Source organism: Salmo salar, unplaced genomic scaffold (assembly GCF_965601325.2).
Source record: "Salmo salar unplaced genomic scaffold, fSalSal1 ptg000221l, whole genome shotgun sequence".
Taxonomy (NCBI): Eukaryota; Metazoa; Chordata; class Actinopteri; order Salmoniformes; family Salmonidae; genus Salmo; species Salmo salar.
The window spans coordinates 25360-48294 of NW_027675333.1; positions in this window are offsets into that span (position 1 = coordinate 25360).

The following is a 22935-nucleotide window of genomic DNA, read 5'->3' on the forward strand; positions in this document are numbered from 1 at the left end:
AAACATTAACTTATGCTCTGGAATGCAGTCTCTTTAGGTTTTATCACCCAAAAGACATTGTAAATCTCCTGTCAGTGTTTTGCGCTCAGTGTCCACTGAAAGTTGACTAGTAACAACAACTGGGACCTAAAAGACACCCACCATGAGACCCACTAAATCTGCCCAAGAAGAGACAAACAAAAGAAAAACCCACACCAAACTTAAAGACAGGAAGCAAACCAAAACGGTGGTGCAACTAAAGGTGTTGACTCTCCACATGTATCAAGACAACTGGAGCACTGGGCCAGACACTCTTAAATAGAACCTGGACCAGCTCAGGTGAAACACCTTCCCACTAACGAGATGGACAAGCCAGCACAGGTGTAACACATACTGACTAACGAGGTGACACCAATCAGTGTGTCCTACGTGCTAACGAGCTAGACGTGCTAACGAGCTAGACGGGCTGACGAGCTAGACGGGCTAACGAGCTAGACGAGCTGACGAGCTAGACGTGCTCACGGGCTAGACGAGCTGACGTGCTAACGAGCTAGACGGGCTAACGAGCTAGACGTGCTAACGAGCTAGACGTGATAACAAGCTAAAGTCCAACCACAAAACATAAATGGAAAAACCAAAGCCTGTAGCACCTTCCCCCTTATGACAACAAATATATCCTATATTTTTGTTGGACAAGTTTGCTCACCACCAACAGAAAACAACTTGCTGTCAACAATTAAAAACAAGAAAAAAAACGTACTTCTAAATAATAATATACAATCATATAATTTTTCTCCTTTTTCTTTCTATAGAATCCTAAAACTCACTAGCTTCTAGAACTCTCGTCTTCCTAAAACTCACTAGCTTCTAGAACTCTCGTCTTCCTAAAACTCACTAGCTTCTAGAACTCTCGTCTTCCTAAAACTCACTACCTTCTAGAACTCTCGTCCCCTTGGAACAAGCCCAAACAAAAATCAAATTGTATTAGTCATGTCTGATTTCAAGAGCAAACTCCTGCAATATCTCGATAGGCATGTTGTTGGATCGGGGCCCAGTCCCCAATGTCATGCTCCAGTACATTTGGGTTGGCATATCTGAGAATGAACCCTGATATTCTAAAAGCAGGATAATGATGGTTGCATCAATAATTATGATGTCTAAATGTTACATGAATTGTAAATATGAAATATGAAAAGCAAATGTACACCCCTTTGTTAATATGTATTGGCAATAATTAACTTAAGGGTGAGGCATGGAATAATAAAACACGTATCTTTTGTCAGGCTGAATGTTTGAAATATGAGGTGATTTGAGACCTGCTTCTTCAGAAGTGGAATAAAGACATATAACACTTGGATGTTGTAAATAAATACTGGAGTGATGTAAGATTGTTACATTTTTTTTTATTATAGACCAATTTATTACACTGCGTCCTTATGTATAGGCTGCAAGTACCTTGAAATTAAGTTGTTTTCAAGTCATTGAAAGAACGACCCGAAAATACATCTTTTCAACTTTCACTTTGAACTACAAGCGAACATATATATAGTCTTATTTTCAACGTCTTTTGAATGACATTTTGCTAAATGAGAATAGCGCAATGTCACAACACAGTTTTAACGTGTCCAAATCAATAACCAATATGCAGAAACAGTTTGGGATATATTGAAAACCTAAACATTTTGAAGTGTTGCATTTTGATTCAAGTGGGTGACCAACATGGTAAGTGTAACACAACTCTATTTTTGTTAGTCACTTTTTGTTACATCTCATAAATAGTAACTCTTTCAATTCAGAGCCTGGATTTTACTTTCCACTGAGGCTAATATCAACTGAACATTTAGGGTTCTACATTCATTCCTTAAAATACTGCTACTACAATGTTAAAACATTCTATATTGTGACGTTACTAAAATACTTCCACAATATTAAAAACATTTTACATTATTTCATTGATATCATGAAACAACTCCATGTATTTTCTGATGTTTAGTCAGAGATTTTTTATTAGAGTATCTCTTCCCACATTGATTACAGCTATGAGATTTCTCTCCTGTGTGTGTTCTCTGGTGTATAGTTAGATAGCTAGCTGTAGTAAAACTCTTCCTACATTGATCACAGCTATAAGGTTTCTCTCCTGTGTGTGTCCGCTGGTGTGATGTCAGGCTGGTTGACTGAGTAAAACTCATCCCACATTGACCACAGCTATAAGGTTTCTCTCCTGTGTGTCTTCTCTGGTGTGATATTAGGTTGTTTAGCCAAGTAAAACGCTTCCCACACTGACTACAGCTATAAAGTTTCTCTCCTGTGTGTGTTCTCTGGTGTATAGTTAGATAGCTAGATGTAGTAAAACTCTTCCCACATTGATCACAGCTATAAGGTTTCTCTCCTGTGTGTGTCCGCTGGTGTACTATCAGGCTGTATTGCCGAGAAAAACTCTTCCCACATTGATCACAGCTATAAGATTTCTCTCCTGTGTGTGTTCTCTGGTGTTCAGTCAGAGAGCCAGATATACAGAAACTCTTTCCACATTGACTACAGCTATAAGGTTTCTCTCCTGTGTGTGTTCTCTGGTGTTTTGTCAGACAGCCAGATGCACCGAAACTCTTTCCACATTGATCACAGCTATATGGTTTCTCTCCTGTGTGTATTCTCTGATGTATAGTGAGATAGCTAGATCTGGTAAATCTCTTCCCACATTGATCACAGCTGTAAGGTTTCTCTCCAGTGTGAATTCTTTGATGTATTTTAAGGTCTGATGAAGTGTTGAATCTTTTCCCACAGCCAGAGCAGCAGTTAGATTTCTTCCCTGTGGGTCTCTGCTGGTGTTTCTTTAGGAGTTCTGATCTGGAGAGACTTTTCTCTGCCTCTTCAGCATCATGATGTTGTTGAGGCTCCCAGGAGGATCCCCGATAGTCACGTCTCTCTCCTGTGTGAATGACAAAGTCAGACAGACGGTTAAAGGCCCACAACAGCAGAAATCAAATCAAATGTATTTATATAGCCCTTCTTACATCAGCTGATGTCACAAAGTGCTGTATAGAAACCCAGCCTAAAACCCCAAACAGCGAGCAATGCAGGTGTAGAAGCACGGTGGCTAGGAAAAACTCCCTAGAAAGGCCAAAACCTAGGAAGAAACCTAGAGAGGAACCAGGCTATGAGGGGTGGCCAGTCCTCTTCTGGCTGTGCCGGGTGGAGATTATAACAGAATATGGCCAAGATGTTAAATTGTTCATAAATGACCAGCATGGTCAAATAACAATAATCACAGTAGTTGTCGAGGGTGCAACAGGTCAGGACCCCAGGAGTAAATGTCAGTTGGCTTTTCATAGCTGATCATTGAGAGTATATCTACCGCTCCTGCTGTCTCTAGAGAGTTGAAAACAGCAGGTCTGCAGGTCTGAGACTGTTTATTTGAGGTGATGCCCAGAGCATACCCGTGAAGTTGTACAACAATTCATATCTGTTAAATTATTTGACAATTAAGACAGTCAAGTTAGCAACAAGTCATATTTAGTCTTGTTTTCACATTAGTAGTAACTACAAATAAGTTATTAAAGTTGTTGTAACTCTAAGCAGTGTGCCAGATGACTTTTGGTCTCCAATATAGGTCCTTTCAGCACGAGGGCAAAGCACACACAATTTGATTACAGAAACTCCTCCCTGCTAATGAGGAAACCACTAGTTATGGATGTACTATATCTGGTAATGAGGAAACCACTAGTTATGGATGTAGTATATCTGGTAACGAGGAAACCACTAGTTATGGATGTAGTATATCTGGTAATGAGGAAACCACTAGTTATGGATGTAGTATATCTGGTAATGAGGAAACCACTAGTTATGGATGTAGTATATCTGGTAATGAGGAAACCACTAGTTATGGATGTAGTATATCTGGTAATGAGGAAACCACTAGTTATGGATGTAGTATATCTGCTAATGAGGAAACCACTAGTTATGGATGTAGTATATCTGGTAATGAGGAAACCACTAGTTATGGATGTAGTATATCTGCCTGGAGCAAAAATGGTGAGAAAAGATTTTAGTTTTTCACAATGTATTCTGAATGTGAATGGGGGAAACTCAGGGGAGTAGCCTCCATTTCCAGGTTGCTGATGAGTTCATTTCACACTACTTTGGATTATAATTGTAAGGCTCGTTTGAATGTCCTGCTTAATATGTTTGTGTTATTGTTGTAAGTCAACGGCTTTACACTTAAAAAACACTTCAACCAGTAAAATGCTCCTTGGCTTTTCCATCAGCCTGACAATGAGGGTTTGTACACTGCTTGTTTGCCAAATTGGCCCATAACTTCACCTAACAACAAATACAGGAAAATAGCTCTGTGTGTTGTACAATAGCCTATCCATCAAGGAACAGTTCTCTACACATTATGAGCAAAGCAGGAATGTTGGATCCAACGTGGAGCACGGCATAACTGTCTTTACCAGAGTAATGAATGAAGAAGCACTTTTGGTTGTTGTTGCATGTTGTTGCATTCCTGGATCAGCTGATGATCGTTGAACATGTGACTGTAACTAAACAGCTACAGTATTAAGAATTATGAGTAATTATTGAAGAACCACATTAATGACAGTATCCATTTGGGTGTTGTCAATAAAGTTACTATATATTTTTTTACCTTTATTTAACCAGGTAGGCCAGTTACCTGGCCAAGATAAAGCAAAGCGACAAAAACAACAGTTACACGTTGGATAAACAAACAAACAGTCAATAACACAATTAGAAAAATCTATATACAGTGTGTGCAAATGGAGTATGGAGGTAAGGCAATAAATAGGCCATAGTAGCGAAGTAATTACAATTTAGCAAATTTACACTGGAGGGATAGATGTGCAGATGATGATGTGTAAGTAGAAATACTGGTGTGCAAAAGAGCAAAAAAAGTCAATAAAAACATGGGGATGAGGTAGGTAGTTGGATGGGCTATTTACAGATGGGCTGTGTACAGCTGCAGCGATCGGTAAGCTGATCAGATAGCTGATGCTTAAAGTTAGTGAGGGAGATATATGTCTCCAACTTCAGCAATTTTTGCAATTCGTTCCAGTCATTGGCAGCAGACAACTGGAGGGAAAGGCGGCCAAAGGAGGTGTTGGCTTTGGGGATGACCAGTGAGATATACCTCCTGGAGCGCGTGCTATGGGTGGGTGTTGCTATGGTGACCAGTGAGCTGAGTTAAGGCGGCCTAGCAAAGACTTATAGATGACCTGGAGCCAGTGGGTTTGGCGACGAATATGTAGCGAGGGCCAGCCGACAAGAGCATACAGGTCGCAGTGGTGGGTGGTATATGGGGCTTTGGTGACAAAACGGATGGCACTGTGATAGACTGCATCCAGTTTGCTGAGTAGAGTGTTGGAGGCTATTTTGTAAATGACATCGCCGAAGTTAAGGATCGGTAGGATAGTCAGTTTTACGAGGGTATGTTTGGCAGCGTGACTGAAGGAGGCTTTGTTGCGAAATAGGAAGCCGGTTCTAGATTTCATTTTGGATTGGAGATGCTTAATATTTTAATATTAGTCTGGAAGGAGAGTTTATAGTCTAACCAGACACCTAGGTATTGTAGCTGTCCACATATTCTAAGTCAGAACCATCCAGAGTAGTGATGCTAGTCGGGCGGGTGTAGGCAGCGATCGGTTGTTGATTGATCGGTTGTTCTTATCAGCTGATGAGTCTGCCAATAAGAATACGGTGATTGACAGAGTCGAAAGCCTTGGCCAGGTCGATGAAGACGGCTGCACAGTACTGTCTTTTATCGATGGCGGTTATGATATCGTTTAGTACCTTGAGCATGGATGAGGTCCACCCGTGACCAGCTCGGAAACCGGATTGCACAGCGGAGAAGGTACGGTGGGATTCAAAATGGTCAGTGATCTGTTTGTTAACTTGGCTTTCGAAGACGTTAGAAAGGCAGGGCAGGATGGATATAGGTCTGTAACAGTTTGGGTCTAGAGTGTCACCTCCTTTGAAGAGGGGGATGACCACGGAAGCGTTCCAATCTTTAGGAATCTCAGACGATATGAAAGAGGTTGAACAGACTAGTAATAGGGGTTGCCACAATGGCGGCGGATAATTTTAGAAAGAGAGGGTCCAGATTGTCAAGACCAGCTGATTTGTACGGGTCCAGGTTTTGCAACTCTTTCAGAACATCAGCTATCTGGATTTGGGTGAAGAAGAAGATGGGGAGGCTTAGGGAAGTAGCTGTGGGGAGCTGTTGGCCGGGGTTGGGGTAGCGATGAGGAAAGCATGGCCAGCCGTAGAGAAATGCTAATTGAAATTCTCGATTATCGTGGAGTTATCGGTGGTGACAGTGTTTCCTAGCCTCAGTGCAGTGGGCAGCTGGGATGAGGTGCTCTTAGTCTCCATGGACTTTACAGTGTCCCAAAACTTTTTGGAGTTAGAGCTACGGGATGCAAATTTCTGTTTGAAAAAGCTAGCCTTTGCTTTCCTAACTGACTGTGTGTATTGGTTCCTGACTTCTCTGAAAAGTTGCATATCGCGGGGACTATTCGATGCTAATGCAGTACGCCATAGGATGTTTTTGTGCTGGTCGAGGGCAGTCAGGTCTGGAGTGAACCAAGGGCTATATCTGTCCTTAGTTCTACATTTTTTGAAAGGGGCATGCTTATTTAAGGTGGTGAGGAAATTACTTTTAAAGAACAACCAGGCATCCTCTACTGACTGGATGAGGTAAAAGTCCTTCCAGGATACCCGGGCCAGGTCGATTAGAAAGGCCTGCTTGCAGAAGTGTTTTAGGGAGCGTTTGACAGTGATGAGGGGTGGTCGTTTGACCGCGGACCCATAGCGGATGCAGGCAACGATCGCTGAGATCCTGATTGAAAACAGCAGAGGTGTATTTAGAGGGCAAGTTGGTCAGGATAATATCTATGAGGGTGCCCATGTTTAGGGATTTAGGGTTGTACCTGGTGGTTTCCTTGATAATTTGTGTGAGATTGAGGGCATCTAGCTTGGATTGTAGGACGGCCGGGGTGTTAAGCATATCCCAGGTTAGGTCACCTAATATAACCAAATCTGAAGATAGATAGGGGGCAATCAATTCACACATGGTTTCCAGGGCACAGCTGGGAGCTGAGGGGGGTCTATAACAGGCGGCAACAGTGAGAGACTTATTTCTGGAGAGATTCATTTTTAAAATTAGAAGCTCGAACTGTTTGGGTATGGACTTGGGAAGTATGACAGAACTTTGCAGGACATCTCTGCAGTAGATTGCAACTCCTCTCTTTTTGACAATTCTATCTTGACTGAAAATGTTGTGGTTGGGGATGGAAATTTCAGAATTTCTGGTTGCCTTCCTAAGCCAAGATTCAGACACGGCCAGGACATCACACAGGGCCTGGGTTAACCTCTACATCACCCGAGGAACAGAGGAGTAGGATGAGGGTACGGCTAAAGGCTATCAGAATTGGTCGAATAGTGCGTTGGGAACAGAGAATAAAAGGAGCAGATTTCTGGGCGTGGTAGGATAGATTCAAGGCATAATGTACAGACAGGGGTATGGTAGGGTGCGGGTACAGTGGAGGTAAACCTAGGCATTGAGTGATGATAAGAGAGGTTGGATCTCTGGAGGCACCAGTTATGAGGTCACCGCATGTGTGGGAGGTGGGACAAAAGAGTTCTCTGAGGCATGTTGAGTGGGACTAGGGGCTCTGCAGTAAAATAAAACAAGGATAACTACCCTAAACAACAGTATACAAGGCATATTGACATTAGAGAGACATAAAGCGAGGCATAAAGCAATCACAAGTGTTGATTGGGAGAGCTAGCTAAGAGAACAACGGGTAAGACAACAACAGTTAATCAGCTAAGACAATAACAGGTAAAATGGTGATGAATGGGCAGAGAGGGTCAGTTAACTACATACGGGGCCTGAGTTCGAGTCTGTGGCAGACAGATAAACAAAATAAACAAAATGGAGACCCGTGATTAATGAACAATCCAGCAGGCATCAGCTATGTAGCCAAGTGATCATAGGGTCCAGTGAACAGGAATATATGAAACAGGGAATCAGTTAGGTAGTCGTTACTACGCTAGCATCTTCCGCGCCTGGCTCGAGGCTAACTGGTGCTAGCTTCGGGACAAGGGCGTCACCGACATCCTGCAAAGGCCAGTTGAGGGCACATCGGACGGATTACGTTGGCAGACCAGTCGCGATGGATTGGCGGGGCTCCATGTTTACAAAGGGTCCAGGCCAATTGGCAAAAGAGGTATTGTAGCTGGAGTAATTTTGTTTGCTAGCCGGGAGATGCACCTGGCTCAAGGCTAACTGGTGCTAGCTTCAGGACAAGGGTGTTAGCCACTATAGCCACTCCGGTGCAAAGGTCATCACGGCAGGAATCCGGTGATGTAGTGGCTTCTAGTGAAGAGTCTGGGAGGCATCAGCTGTGTAGCCGAGTGATCATAGGGTCCACTGAGCAGGCCGGGAGATGGGCCTGGCTCAAGGCTAGCTTCGAGGCTGGGCCACTCGGTAGCAGCTAGCTAGCTGTGATTATCCGATGTAATGGTCCAGAGCTTACGGCAGGAATACGGTGATGTAGTGGAGAAAAAAAGTCCAATATGCTCAGGGTTGATAACGCGCTGTGCAGACTGGCAGGTATAATCCAGGCAAAAAGCGGCTGGTGTCTGAGCTAAAAAGGTAAAGCAGTGGCTAAAAATGACTAAATAGCTAGTTGCTAATTAGCTGCTTAGCTCCTGATGGCTAGGTTCTGATGGAGGTTCTAGCTATAAGGTCTAAAAAATAGCAGATCCGTATCACATTGGGTGAGGCGGATTGCCGGAAAGTATATTTAATTTAAACATGGAAAAAGAGATTGAAATATTTTGCAATATATACAAAAAAAGACGAAAAACAACAACATTTACAACAACAATCACGTCATACTGCTACGCCATCTTGGATTAGAAGATGACTCAGTTAAAAAACATTGGATACAGCAAACTCTGAAATGATTTAGTATTTCTGTGCCCACAAACTGTTTTCCCAGAGTAACATAAGGAGCCACTAAATGATACGAAGGTCGAGTGCATTTTCATTCACCCGTCGCTGGAAGCCCCGCCTTCCACAGGTGATGAGCGTGAGGCTCGGGTTTATTCCTTAAAATTTAATACCGCTCTTCACCGACCCAGGAAGGGGTGGGGCCAAACAAGTGTTGCACCTCATTTCCCTCCTTCAGGGAACAGTAATTATAGTGTTAGGTTCTAATTTTTCAGAGTAAATAACTCACGGACACTAGAGAAGCTTGTGCAAGTTTAATTCTTCCCAAAGGGTCGTTACAGCTGTAATTCAGACAAAAACATGTTCTCACCATCACAAGTATATATACCCCACTTTGTACACTCCTTCAAACCAATCCTTACATCTTCTGGTTCAACAGGAAGAGGGTAACAGGATACTAAACCCTTATTACTCCCATCAGGGGATCTGACCTGACCTCCTGACCTCAACCCCTCCTTCGCCTAATCCACAGATGTCCATCCGCTTCCCCTAAAGCAATCCTGTGATCTCCTCCCGTCCACCCAGCACATTCCACAGCCACTCTGTCTTTCTACAGATCTCACTCCTTTATATACTCTGTGTCTGATCTATCATGTCTTTAATATGATCAAAGTTTAGAATCCAACAATAGTCATAAAGTTACACTCCCTTTTAGTCGGTCAACTTCGGTACTATGGGACAATACAATCATTCTCAATGCCGACCCAAACGGACACTAAATGAAACGGCCCCTGGCAGACCACCCAGACCTGACCCCGCAAGATGCTTCAGTTTTGTCAATTTATTAATTGTCTTTTGTTTGAAACACTCCTGTCAATGTTGAGTAAGGACGCACACCTAATTACGCATATAGAAGTAGGACTAGTCTACCTTGCCTGTGTGCAAATGTAGGCCTATAAAATGTGCCCATTTGGGGATGTCTGATAGTATTTCTGATTGTCTTAATGCACCACCACTAATGAGTTGTGGAGCTTCTCAAAGCAAATGTTTCTTCACCTCAAACAGCAAGTGCACCTCAGCCACGCTCAAGGTCCTAAACGATATCTTAACCGCCATCGATAAGAAACAATACTGTGCAGCCGTATTAATTGACCTGGCCAAGGTTTTCGACTCTGTCAATCACCACATCCTCATCGGCAGACTCAATAACATTGGTTTCTCAAATGATTGCCTCGCCTGGTTCACCAACTACTTCTCTGATAGAGTTCAGTGTGTCAAATCGGAGGGCCTGTTGTCCCGACCTCTGGCAGTCTCTATGGGGGTGCCACAGGGTTCAATTCTTGGGCCGACTCTCTTCTCTGTATACATCAATGATGTCGCTCTTGCTGCTGGTGAGTCTCTGATCCACCTCTACGCAGACGACACCATACTAATGGCCCTTCTTTGGACACTGTGTTAACAACCCTCCAGACGAGCTTCAATGCCATACAACTCTCCTTCCGTGGCCACCAACTGCTCTTAAATACAAGTAAAACTAAATGCATGCTCTTCAACCGATCGCTGCCTGCACCTGCCCGCCCGTCCAGCATCACTACTCTGGACGGTTCTGACTTAGAATATGTGGACAACTACAAATACCTTGGTGTCTGGTTAGACTGTAAACTCTCCTTCCAGACTCACTATAAGCATCTCCAATCCAAAGTTAAATCTAGAACTGGCTTCCTATTTCGCAACAAAGCATCTTTCACTCATGCTGCCAAACATACCCTCATAAAACTGACCATCCTACCGATCCTCGACTTCGGCGATGTCATTTACAAAATAGCCTCCAATACCCTACTCAATAAATTGGATGCAGTCTGTCACAGTGCCATCCGATTTGTCACCAAAGCCCCATATACTACCCACCACTGTGACCTGTACACTCTCGTTGGCTGGCCCTCGCTTCATACTCGTCGCCAAACCCACTGGCTCCAGGTCATCTACAAGACCCTGCTAGGTAAAGTTCCCCCTTATCTCCGCTCACTGGTCATCATAGCAGCACCCACCTGTAGCACGCGCTCCAGCAGGTATATCTCCCTGGTCACCCCCAAAGCCAATTCCTCCTTCGGCCGCCTCTTCTTCCAGTTCTCTGCTGCCAATGACTGGAACGAACTACAAAAATCTCTAAAACTGGAAACACTTATCTCCCTCACTAGCTTTAAGCACCAGCTGTCAGAGCAGCTCACAGATTACTGCACCTTTACATAGCCCATCTATAATTTAGCCCAACTACCTCTTGCCCTACTGTATTTATTTATTAAGCTCCTTTGCACCCCATTATTTCTACTTTGCACTTTCTTCCACTGCATATCTACCATTCCAGTGTTTTACTTGCTATATTGGATTTACATTGCCACCATGGCCTTTTTTTGCCTTTACCTCCCTTATTTCACTTCATTTGCTCACATTGTATATAGACTTATTTTTCTACTGTATTATTGACTGTATGTTTGTGTAATACCCTTGTTTGAACCAAGTATTGAGTTTATTTGTTATAATTAATTGGTATTATATTTAAAAGATGATTGAAATGCTCCTAAACTGTAATGTTGTTAATGCATTATGCTTTTTGAAGAAATATTTATTTAATGTATAAGTGAATAGTTTGTTTTACTTTGAAGTTTACGTTTTGACCAATAAGGTCGCTTGTTAAGTTGTGGCCAATGGGAGTTGACCTGGTTAACGGGAGGGAAAAAGACGTTGATGAAAGGATGGACGTTTTACCTCAGGACGGTTGGTGAAGAAAAATTATAAAAGAAGACGACAGAACTACAACAAAACCCATAGCTACTAAGACATGAAGGGAAATACATGTTTTATTTAATAAAAGAGTTGTTATAATTTAGTTAAAACTTAGTAAAGACTGAAGCTACCGTCTTGTTGTGGAGGTATTAGCCACCCTAGAGGTTAGCCTAGCATCGTGTGACACCGGGAGATAATTGCTTGGGAAGCTAAACGAGTTCGTGTTGCCATGGGGATATCGGTTACTAAGGAGTACTGTCTGCATGGGTAGCTGTGCTGCCTTGGACTTGGTGAGGAAACCTGCATGGAACTGCCATACTTCGCTGAGGGAATATCTACCATGTAGTGAGTAAGCACAATGTGAGGTGCTTATAAATAAATACATTGGTAATGGTGAGAGGTTAGCATGTTTTGTTGTATCCTCTGTTATTGGTAATGGTGAGAGGTTAGCATGTTTTGTTGTATCCTCTGTTATTGGTAATGGTGAGGAGTTAGCATGTTTTGTTGTAGCCTCTGTTATTGGTAATGGTGAGAGGTTAGCATGTTTTGTTGTAGCCTCTGTTATTGGTAATAGTGAGAGGTTAGCATGTTTTGTTGTAGCCTCTGTTATTGGTAATGGTGAGAGGTTAGCATGTTTTGTTGTATCCTCTGTTATTGGTAATGGTGAGAGGTTAGCATGTTTTGTTGTAGCCTCTGTTATTGGTAATGGTGAGAGGTTAGCATGTTTTGTTGTAGCCTCTGTTATTGGTAATGGTGAGAGGTTAGCATGTTTTGTTGTAGCCTCTGTTATTGGTAATGGTGAGAGGTTAGCATGTGTTGTTGTATCCTCTGTTATTGGTAATGGTGAGAGGTTAGCATGTGTTGTTGTAGCCTCTGTTATTGGTAATGGTGAGAGGTTAGCATGTTTTGTTGTAGCCTCTGTTATTGGTAATGGTGAGAGGTTAGCATGTTTTGTTGTAGCCTCTGTTATTGGTAATGGTGAGAGGTTAGCATGTGTTGTTGTATCCTCTGTTATTGGTAATGGTGAGAGGTTAGCATGTGTTGTTGTAGCCTCTGTTATTGGTAATGGTGAGAGGTTAGCATGTTTTGTTGTAGTCTCTGTTATTGGTAATGGTGAGAGGTTAGCATGTTTTGTTGTAGCCTCTGTTATTGGTAATGGTGAGAGGTTAGCATGTTTTGTTGTAGCCTCTGTTATTGGTAATGGTGAGAGGTTAGCATGTTTTGTTGTATCCTCTGTTATTGGTAATGGTGAGAGGTTAGCATGTTTTGTTGTATCCTCTGTTATTGGTAATGGTGAGAGGTTAGCATGTTTTGTTGTATCCTCTGTTATTGGTAATGGTGAGAGGTTAGCATGTTTTGTTGTAGCCTCTGTTATTGGTAATGGTGAGAGGTTAGCATGTTTTGTTGTAGCCTCTGTTATTGGTAATGGTGAGAGGTTAGCATGTTTTGTTGTATCCTCTGTTATTGGTAATGGTGAGAGGTTAGCATGTTTTGTTGTAGCCTCTGTTATTGGTAATGGTGAGAGGTTAGCATGTTTTGTTGTAGCCTCTGTTATTGGTAATGGTGAGAGGTTAGCATGTTTTGTTGTAGCCTCTGTTATTGGTAATGGTGAGAGGTTAACATGTTTTGTTGTAGCCTCTGTTATTGGTAATGGTGAGAGGTTAGCATGTTTTGTTGTATCCTCTGTTATTGGTAATGGTGAGAGGTTAGCATGTTTTGTTGTAGCCTCTGTTATTGGTAATGGTGAGAGGTTAGCATGTTTTGTTGTAGCCTCTGTTATTGGTAATGGTGAGAGGTTAGCATGTGTTGTTGTAGCCTCTGTTATTGGTAATGGTGAGAGGTTAGCATGTTTTGTTGTAGCCTCTGTAACTTTCTCACTATTATTCATGATTCATTCATGATTTCTCTTAATCATGGCATCATCAGGATGCTTTTAGTAGTGTTTAGAAACATGTTATCTACTCACTTGTAAATAAAATGACTCCAGTCACCATCTGTAATGAACACGATGGGAGACAGAGAGCTGGTTTCAAGCGCAGGGCTCAGCAGGTGTTTATTGTAAAGGACCACAGGAGGAGGCAGGTAGCTGGGTCCAGGGGCAGGCAGAAGGTCATACACAGGGGGTCCAAAAAGGCAACAGTACAGGCAGGGAAACGGCAAAAGGCATCATTAGTGAGGCAGGCAAAAACTATCATTCACAGGAGGATTATATACTGTCACCTCATATGAAACATTTGATCTGAAATCCAAAATGTTGGAGTACAGAGCCACATTTAAAATGTTATCTTCACTGTCAAAATAGATATGGTGTGGACTGTATACTCAATACAATCTAAATCTGATACCTCACTGTCTGTCTTTTGACTGATACTGCTTTTAAACTGGTCTGGTCAGTCTACTCAAATATTTGTACTATACATGTTTCTATCTGCAGGCAAAACGTTGATAATTTGTAATTTAAAATATGATACATTAATTTCTGAATAGATATGGCAGGTTTCAGGACACTGATGCATCTGAATATGTTGAAGAAATATACTGCCACTATTTTCACCACCAGAGAATAGCAGTGTGGTTTTAATATGATTTGACTCTTTGCAGGCTGTCAGGCTGTCTAGTCACAGAGGAAGGCTGTGCTTCTCTGGTCTCAGCTCTGAGGTCAAACCCCTCACACCTGAGAGAGCTGGACCTGAGCTACAATCACCCAGGAGACTCAGGAGTCAGACTGCTCTCTGCTGGACTGGAGGATCCACACTGCAGACTGGAGAAACTCAAGTATGTAGAGGGTTTATGTCAATGTTCATATCAGACATGTTTGACTTCTCAGGCTGGTTAAGACAAACATTCTGACCACCACTTGGACAAAGTTATATGCTGACTGTGTGTGTGTTTGTCCTGTGTGTGTGTGTGTGTGTGTGTGTGTGTGTGTGTGTGTGTGTGTGTGTGTGTGTGTGTGTGTGTGTGTGTGTGTGTGTGTGTGTGTGTGTGTGTGTGTGTGTGTGTGTGTGTGTGTGTGTGTGTGTGTGTGTGTGTGTGTGTGTGTGTTTGTCCTGTGTGTGTGTATGTCCTGTGTGTGTGTATGTCCTGTGTGTGTGTGTATGTCCTGTGTGTGTGTGTATGTCCTGTGTGTGTGTGTATGTCCTGTGTGTGTGTGTATGTCCTGTGTGTGTGTGTGTGTGTGTGTGTGTGTGTATGTCCTGTGTGTGTATGTCCTGTGTGTGTGTGTGTGTATGTCCTGTGTGTGTGTGTGTGTGTGTATGTCCTGTGTGTGTGTGTGTATGTCCTGTGTGTGTGTGTGTCCTGTGTTTGTGTCTCTCCACTCTGTGTGAGTGTCCTGTGTGTGTGTGTGTCGTGTGTGTGTGTGTGTCCTGTGTGTGTGTGTGTGTGTCCTGTGTGTGTGTGTGTCCTGTGTGTGTGTGTGTGTGTCCTGTGTGTGTGTGTGTGTGTCCTGTGTGTGTGTCTGTGTGTGTGTCCTGTGTGTGTGTGTGTGTGTGTGTGTGTGTGTGTGTGTGTGTGCGCGCGTGTCCTGTGTGCGTGTCCTGTGTGTGTGTCGTGTGTGTGTGTGTCCTGTGTGTGTGTGTGTGTGTCCTGTGTGTGTGTGTGTCCTGTGTGTGTGTGTGTCCTGTGTGTGTGTGTGCATGTCCTGTGTGTCCTGTGTGTGTGTGTGCATGTCCTGTGTGTCCTGTGTGTGTGTGTCCTGTGTGTCCTGTGTGTGTGTGTGTGTGTGTGTGTGTGTGTGTGTGTGTGTGTGTGTGTGTGTGTGTGTGTGTGTGTGTGTGTGTGTGTGTGTGTGTGTGTCGTGTGTGTCCTGTGTGTGTGTCGTGTGTCCTGTGTGTGTGTCCTGTGTGTGTGTCCTGTGTGTGTGTGTGTCCTGTGTGTGTGTGTGTTTCCTGTGTGTGTGTGTGCGTGTCCTGTGTGTGTGTCCTGTGTGTGTGTGTGTGCGTGTCCTGTGTGTGTGTGCGTGTCCTGTGTGTGTGTGTGTGTCCTGTGTGTGTCCTGTGTGTGTGTGCGTGTCCTGTGTGTGTGTGTGTGTCCTGTGTGTGTCCTGTGTGTGTGTGCGTGTCCTGTGTGTGTGTGTGTGTCCTGTGTGTGTCCTGTGTGTGTGTGTGTGTCCTGTGTGTGTGTGTCCAGTGTTTGTGTCTCTCCACTCTGTGTGAGTGTCTTGTGTGTGTGTCGTGGACAAAGTTATATGCTGACTGTGTGTGTGTGTGTGTGTGTGTGTGTGTGTGTGTGTGTGTGTGTGTGTGTTTTGCCAGTGTTTGTGTGTGTGTGTGTGTGTGTGTGTGTGTGTGTGTGTGTGTGTGTGTGTGTGTGTGTGTGTGTGTGTGTGTTTTGCCTGTGTGTGTGTGTGTGTGTGTGTGTGTGTGTGTGTGTGTGTGTGTGTGTGTGTGTGTGTGTGTGTGTGTGTGTGTGTGTGTGTGTGTGTGTGTGTGTGTGTGTGTGTGTGTGTGTGTGTGAGTTCAGGTGTATCCCTCAATGACTGTCTGTTCTTCTGCTTACCGCTACAGTGTGGAACATGGTGGAGAGAACAGAATGAAACCTGGACTTAGAAAATGTGAGTGTTGACTGCTGTGAAGAATATGACTAAGAATAAGTCTTAATTCAAGTTAAGTCAAAGACCACCATCATTACTGACTTGGTCATATTAAATATCATCTGTAGTTCTACAGAAGCAGAAATCAGGGACACCAACGTTTACAAAGAGTTGGTGTGTGTGTGTGTGTGTGTGTGTGTGTGTGTGTGTGTGTGTGTGTGTGTGTGTGTGTGTGTGTGTGTGTGTGTGTGTGTGTGTGTGTGTGTGTGTGTGTGTGTGTGTGTGTGTGTGTGTGTGTGTGTGTGTGTGTGTGTGTGTGATCATTCAACAAGTCTCAAGTTATCTTAACTTCTCCTTTTGATACCTAGAAACATCTACATTAAATGAATTAGTGAAAAGTGAGTTAACATTCTAATGTGAATGATGATGATTTCTAATATTGTGTCTGGTTTCATCCATCAGATGTCTGTGATCTCACACTGGACCTAAACACAGTAAACAGACTCCTCTCTCTGTCTGAGGAGAACAGAAAGGTGACATGGAGGAGAGAGGAGCAGCCGTATCCTGATCACCCAGAGAGATTTAAGGGCTGTAGACAGGTGCTGTGTAGAGAGGGTCTGACTGGGCGCTGTTACTGGGAGGTAGAGTGGAGTGGGGGGATAATGGGGGCTGGTATAGGAGTGACATATAAAGGAATCAACAGGAGAGGATGGGTTAAGGACTGTTGTCTTGGATGTAATGACAAGTCCTGGAGTCTGTTCTGCTCTGACAACAGTTACTCTGCCTGGCATAATAATAATCCCACTACCATAGACGTCCCCTCCTCCAGCTCCCACAGAGTAGGAGTGTATCTGGACTGGCCAGCCGGCACTCTGTCCTTCTATAGAGCCTCCTCTGACACACTGACCCACCTGATCACATTCACCTCCACATTCACTGAGCCCCTCTATCCAGGGTTTAGGGTTTATTATGATGATTCCTCAGTGGAAATAATAACCTGACACACACACTGGACATTCACACACAGTGGATACACACATGCTGGACACACAGGACACACACTAGACAAACACACACACACACACACACACTAGACAAACACACACACACTAGACAAACACACACACACACACTGGACAAACAAACACACACACTGGACACACAAACACACACTGGAAACACACACACACGCTGGACAAGCTCACACTGGACACACACACACACACTGGACAAACACACACACACTGGACAAACCAACACACACACACACACACACACACACACACACACACACACACACAGACACACACACACACAAACACACTGGACACACACACACACACTGGACAAAAACACACGCGCACACACAGTGGACGCACACACAGTGGACACACACACACACAGTGGACGGACACACACACACACACACACACACACACACACACAAACACAGTGGACACACACACACAGTGGACACACACACACACACACACACACACACACACACACACACACACAAACACAGTGGACACACACACACAGTGGACACAAACACACACACACACACACACACACACACACACAGTGGACAAACACACACACACACACACACACAGTGGACACACACACACAGTGGACACACACACACACACAGTGGACATACACACACACACACACACACACTGTGGACACACACACAGTGGACACACACACACACACACACTGGACAAACACACAGTCACGTTCCCCAGTTTCTGTGTTGTAGTTTGTGTATTTGTGAGTGTGTTTCAGGTAATGGCTTCCTGAAGTTCTCCAAGCAGCTGATTGGTTGGCCCCATTGCTGATTGGAGAGCTGACCCCGCCCCGCCCCCTCGTCAGGACGCAGCTGTCTCCAATTAACAACCCCAATATAAGCCAGTGTGCTGTTGTTCAGGGGAAGAGAGAGACACAGAGATTTTTGCTGAGAGAGAGAGGAGGTTGGTTGTTTCTCAGGAATTGGGTATGTACTTAGTTAGTTGTTGCTGAGTAAGCTTATTGTTATGTTCTGTGTTTAGTGCTCAGAGAGTTTTCTTTAATGTCCTGGGTTAGTGTTTTCTCAGGTTTTGTTGTGAAGTAGTTTGTACATTTGTGTTATTCTGTTTCCTTTGTTCCCAGGGGGGAAGGGGAAGGCACCTAGGGAGTGTTTAGGCAAGAGGCCCGCGGGCATACATAACCCATACTATTTACTGTCTATGCACACTAGGAAAGACCTGGGCGGACCACCCCCTGTATTTTGGTTAGTTCACCAGGTGGTGCTAGTTAGGTAAGTAGTGGGTAGGCAGGTAAGGTAGGAGAGGGGGTTTTGATATTTACTTTCTTTGCTTTGGTTCCGTCCAGCCCCTTTTCCCCAAACTTACCGTGTGAAGGAATAAATTCTCTGCCTATTTGTCATCCTTACTCACACCTACAGTCCATATCTCTTTCACACCACGGAGAGTTAAGTTGTAGCAGGGTGTTGCGTTCCCTCTTTCTAGAGGCGTGCGTAACATAATCTTTATGGTGTTATATTCAATCGTGCTTAGGTAGCTAGCTACATTTTTCTATCAGCTCTGTAAAACAATGCTAATTGCGTCAGAAGTATTATCTTGTGTTGTATTTTGAAGCTACATGGCCTTATGACTCCCTAGTGGCGCAGCGGTCAAAGGCACTGCACATCAGTGCTAGAGACGTCACTACAGACTCCCTGGTTCAAATCCAGGCTGTATCACAACTGGCTGTGATTGGGAGTCCCATAGGGCAGCGCAAAATTGGCCCAGCGTTGTCCGAGTTTGGCCGGTGTAGGCCATCATAGGTAAATAATAATTTGTTGTTAAATAAAATAAAACATATGACCATGGTTTGTTTATGTGGTCTATTCAGCATGGCTCTGTTCTGTTCTGCCCTGCCTTGCCCCCCTGTGGAGATCAAAAGTTACTTTCTTACTGTTAGAACTCAAATCTGGGATTTTGTCAATGCAATAAACTATTTTTATGTTATTTGTAATATTGTTTTATTGCTATATCCTTATATTGTATTCTAATTAATAATTCCTCTTTATTCTGTACTTTCAGAAACCACAAACAGTATTTGCCAATATCATAACTGGAACTGGACATCTTTCCAGCTGAGGATTGAGGACAGCTTTTGTATGCTAACGTTCTCTCCTTAACAGTTTTACTGGATGGAAACACAGCAAGAAAACACATAGGCCAATATGTAATAGTCGTCTATTTTATTGAAGTATTGGTAGTTGGTTCAACAACAACTTGTTTTACTAGAGGACAAAAAAAATGGAATATGCATAACCCATATTTAATATTCATGCAGTGACTGAACAACAACTGCATTTCCACCCCCACCTCTAAAGGCATAGTATCATGGCAGGTCACCTGTCAAGTCACTTGTCAGGTCAGTCAGTCACTTATTGCTGCAGATGTGCTCAATAATGCTTGAGCTAGGCTGGGCGATATGGACCAAAAGTCATATCCCGATATATTCACGTGTATTTTGTCATCTTCCTCTGCTTACTTCTCCTGGCGCCAGACAGGCAGACTTTGCAGTGCCTCCGTGTGCGACTACCTTGAGCAGCAGTTTGAGGGAAGTCATATCCCGATATATTTAGTCTGAATATCGATATAAGATATATATCCTGATATTTCTTCCGCAAAGTGAGAGCAAATGTTCAGTCAAAGTCAAAGCCAGATATGACATGTCTCAAGTAGTTTTATTGAAAGCGGCTATTTCAGTGAACAGTTGAAAAATCAAATGAATAAATAATAAACAGGGCTCTTCACCTGGTTCAGATTAAATGCTCAGCTGTTCAAATAACAACAACATGTAAACATAAACACTGTAGAACAACAGGACGACCTTTTTGAAATCAAAGCTCCATAAGGTGCACATTTAAATAAATACAAATATCTTAAACAAAAATAGCCTATAAAATAAAATAGGCCTATCTTTTTCTGAAATAAATATTATATATATTTATGAGAAAAGTCAACTTTTTTTAGTTTGATAACTTTTAAATGGCTTATTAAAATCAAATTACAGATTTCTTCTCCTTTCTAACAAATCCACAGATGCAAATAACGAACATTACAAAATAATAAAATATGACAAACCCTAGTAAGGGCAGCAATTATATATAAATAAAGAACAAAATAAAGTGCTCAGTTTGAGAAAATGTTTTTTAAACATCAGCCTGAGATTACCATTTGCTTTTTGTTAACTCAATTTCTTATCTGAACAGCCTCAACCAGTTGCACAAGAAACAGACTATCAACTCAATAAACATTTTCCCCCTCTTTTTTTACTTTGATAAACAGTAATGCTGTCTTGAGGTAGACATTAGAAGACAAGCGTGTCCTCCTTCGTTTAAAGATTTTGTGCGAGAAACACCAGCCTGTCAACGGCATCCGGCTTCAGAGATGCTCTGTGGCAGGTCACGATATTGCCACTGCAGCTGAAAACCCTTTCGGAGGGTGAACTGGTAGCTGGTACCAAGAGATACTTTTTTGCCAGGTGGCTCAGAGCTGGAAAGACAACTTCATGATCCTTCCACCACTTGAGGGGATCAGTGTCACTCTCCACACTTGCTGACTGCAAGTAACTTGACAGTTCATTTTCAATAGCCTCCCTCTTGGTTGGTGGCGCAGTGGTGGTGGCTGTGCGCTGCTTGAAGAAGCTTGCCAGTGTCTTAGCTTTTGGTGCCACTGCTGCTTCTCCATCTGCAGGCTCAGTTGGCACACGTAGGTGAGGCGGTTGACAGCTGCTCTGATCAGCCAGTAGCGTCTCCACCTCCAAGACAGCTCTGTGCTTCAATGCATCAACTTTTTCACTTGGGATATAGGTGGCCCTGAAGCGTGGATCCACAAATGAAGCCATCTCCAATAGGTCAGTAGTGGCTGGGTCAGAATACTTGCGGTTGAGGTACTCAACAATGCTGGTCTTGATCGATTTGCAAAGCTCGCTATCACATGCCAGGAGACTGTCGTTAAAAAGGTGCAGCACAGGTTTTACATATGATAGAGTGACGTACTCCTCACCTGACAAAGCATCGGTAAAGTCCTGGAGAGGTTTCAGGACCTTTTGGACTGCTTCTAGGACCTCTAAGTCCTGCCAGGTAGGGACAAGGTGCCTGGTCTTTTTGTCATTAGACAGGACTTTGGCCAGTGCTCCTTCCTGCTCCAGGACTCTCTCTATCATCTGCTGCCTTGATCCCCAGCGTGTGGCAGACTCGGTTATGAGTTGGTGACTTGGCAGACCCAGCTGAATCTGGACTTCAGCAAGATGTCTCCTTTTCTTCCAGCTGTACCAAAAACAGCTTACAATTCTCTTGCACAGAGAAATGGCCCGGGTGACGCGCTTGTCATTCATGCCATGTCCTGTCAGAATCATAAAAAAAAACTATTAAACAAATGTGCTTATGCGAGAAATTTGACTCTGTTTTCACTTTAACACACTCACACAACTAAGTGCTTTCCAAAATCAAGCTTTAGAAATATTCTACATTAATATTTTCTTGTTTCATAGTTTATTTTTTTTTAATCAACGCCAGACCTAATCATAAATATCAAATATTATATTCATTTATTTTGTGAATTTGAATCCTGTAAGTGATTTGTATGTATTATTATTTGTGTATAATTTATAAATGATGACTATACTGTATGTACATTTACTGATGTTTCGTTCTTGTTGTTGTTCTTAGTATTTATGCTTAGTATTTAATGCTACTTCATATTTCTACTCCACTAAAAACTCCACAATGTTTAGGCCTACCTACGTGTCAACATTAGTTTCTAGTTACTTTGCAGTTGGCTCTTCAATCCAGAGAAAAAACTATAGTCTATCATAATAACTAAATATGTTACCTTGATGATATCAACAGGCTAACCAGCATTTTAAAGTCATAATTACCTCACCTTTACCAGCTGTAACATTAAAGTGGTAAACACATCAATGCATCACTAATTCTTATCCAATAACCTAATAAATATGGTTCTGAAATCTACCATCCTGTATTGTAAGTGATTTTACTTTTAGCACTTTATGTTTTGTGTTTTATTAATCAATTTTTGGCCAAGACAGCAGCATAAAACAAAACAAGTTGCAGACAGACACAAAGGAAAAATAATGAAAAACTAATAGTTTAATATGTGTTTTTCTTTAAAGTAAAATATGTGAATACTCCTTAATAAAACACTGCACTCCCCAATAGCCAAGTGTAGTCTGACCGAAGCACTGCATCCTCATCGTTCAGCTCCACCGCTCTGACCACGTCGCTCCCGTTGGCGGTTGTTATAGCAACCGGATGCTTTTCTTGGAGTTTCCCAGCTTGCGTCCTGCGAGGCCTCAGCTATATGCTCACCGGTGTGATCCTGGGGGGAAATAACTTGTTTTGGAGACTGTTTTCATCTCCCCCAGTCGTTGAATGAAGTGAACATGTCACGCTTCATGTAAAGGCTCACATTGTCCTGCTCGACCCACATATCGCTGGTCAACGCCAAAATGGGTCCCGTTAGCGAGCCGGTCAGCAAGGCTCTGCCTGACTTCAGTGGACATTTGTGGCAGTGCTTCTCGTGTAAAGTAGTTGGGAAGCTCATATCTCGGGTCCATAGTTTTCAGTAGCTTTTTGAATCCG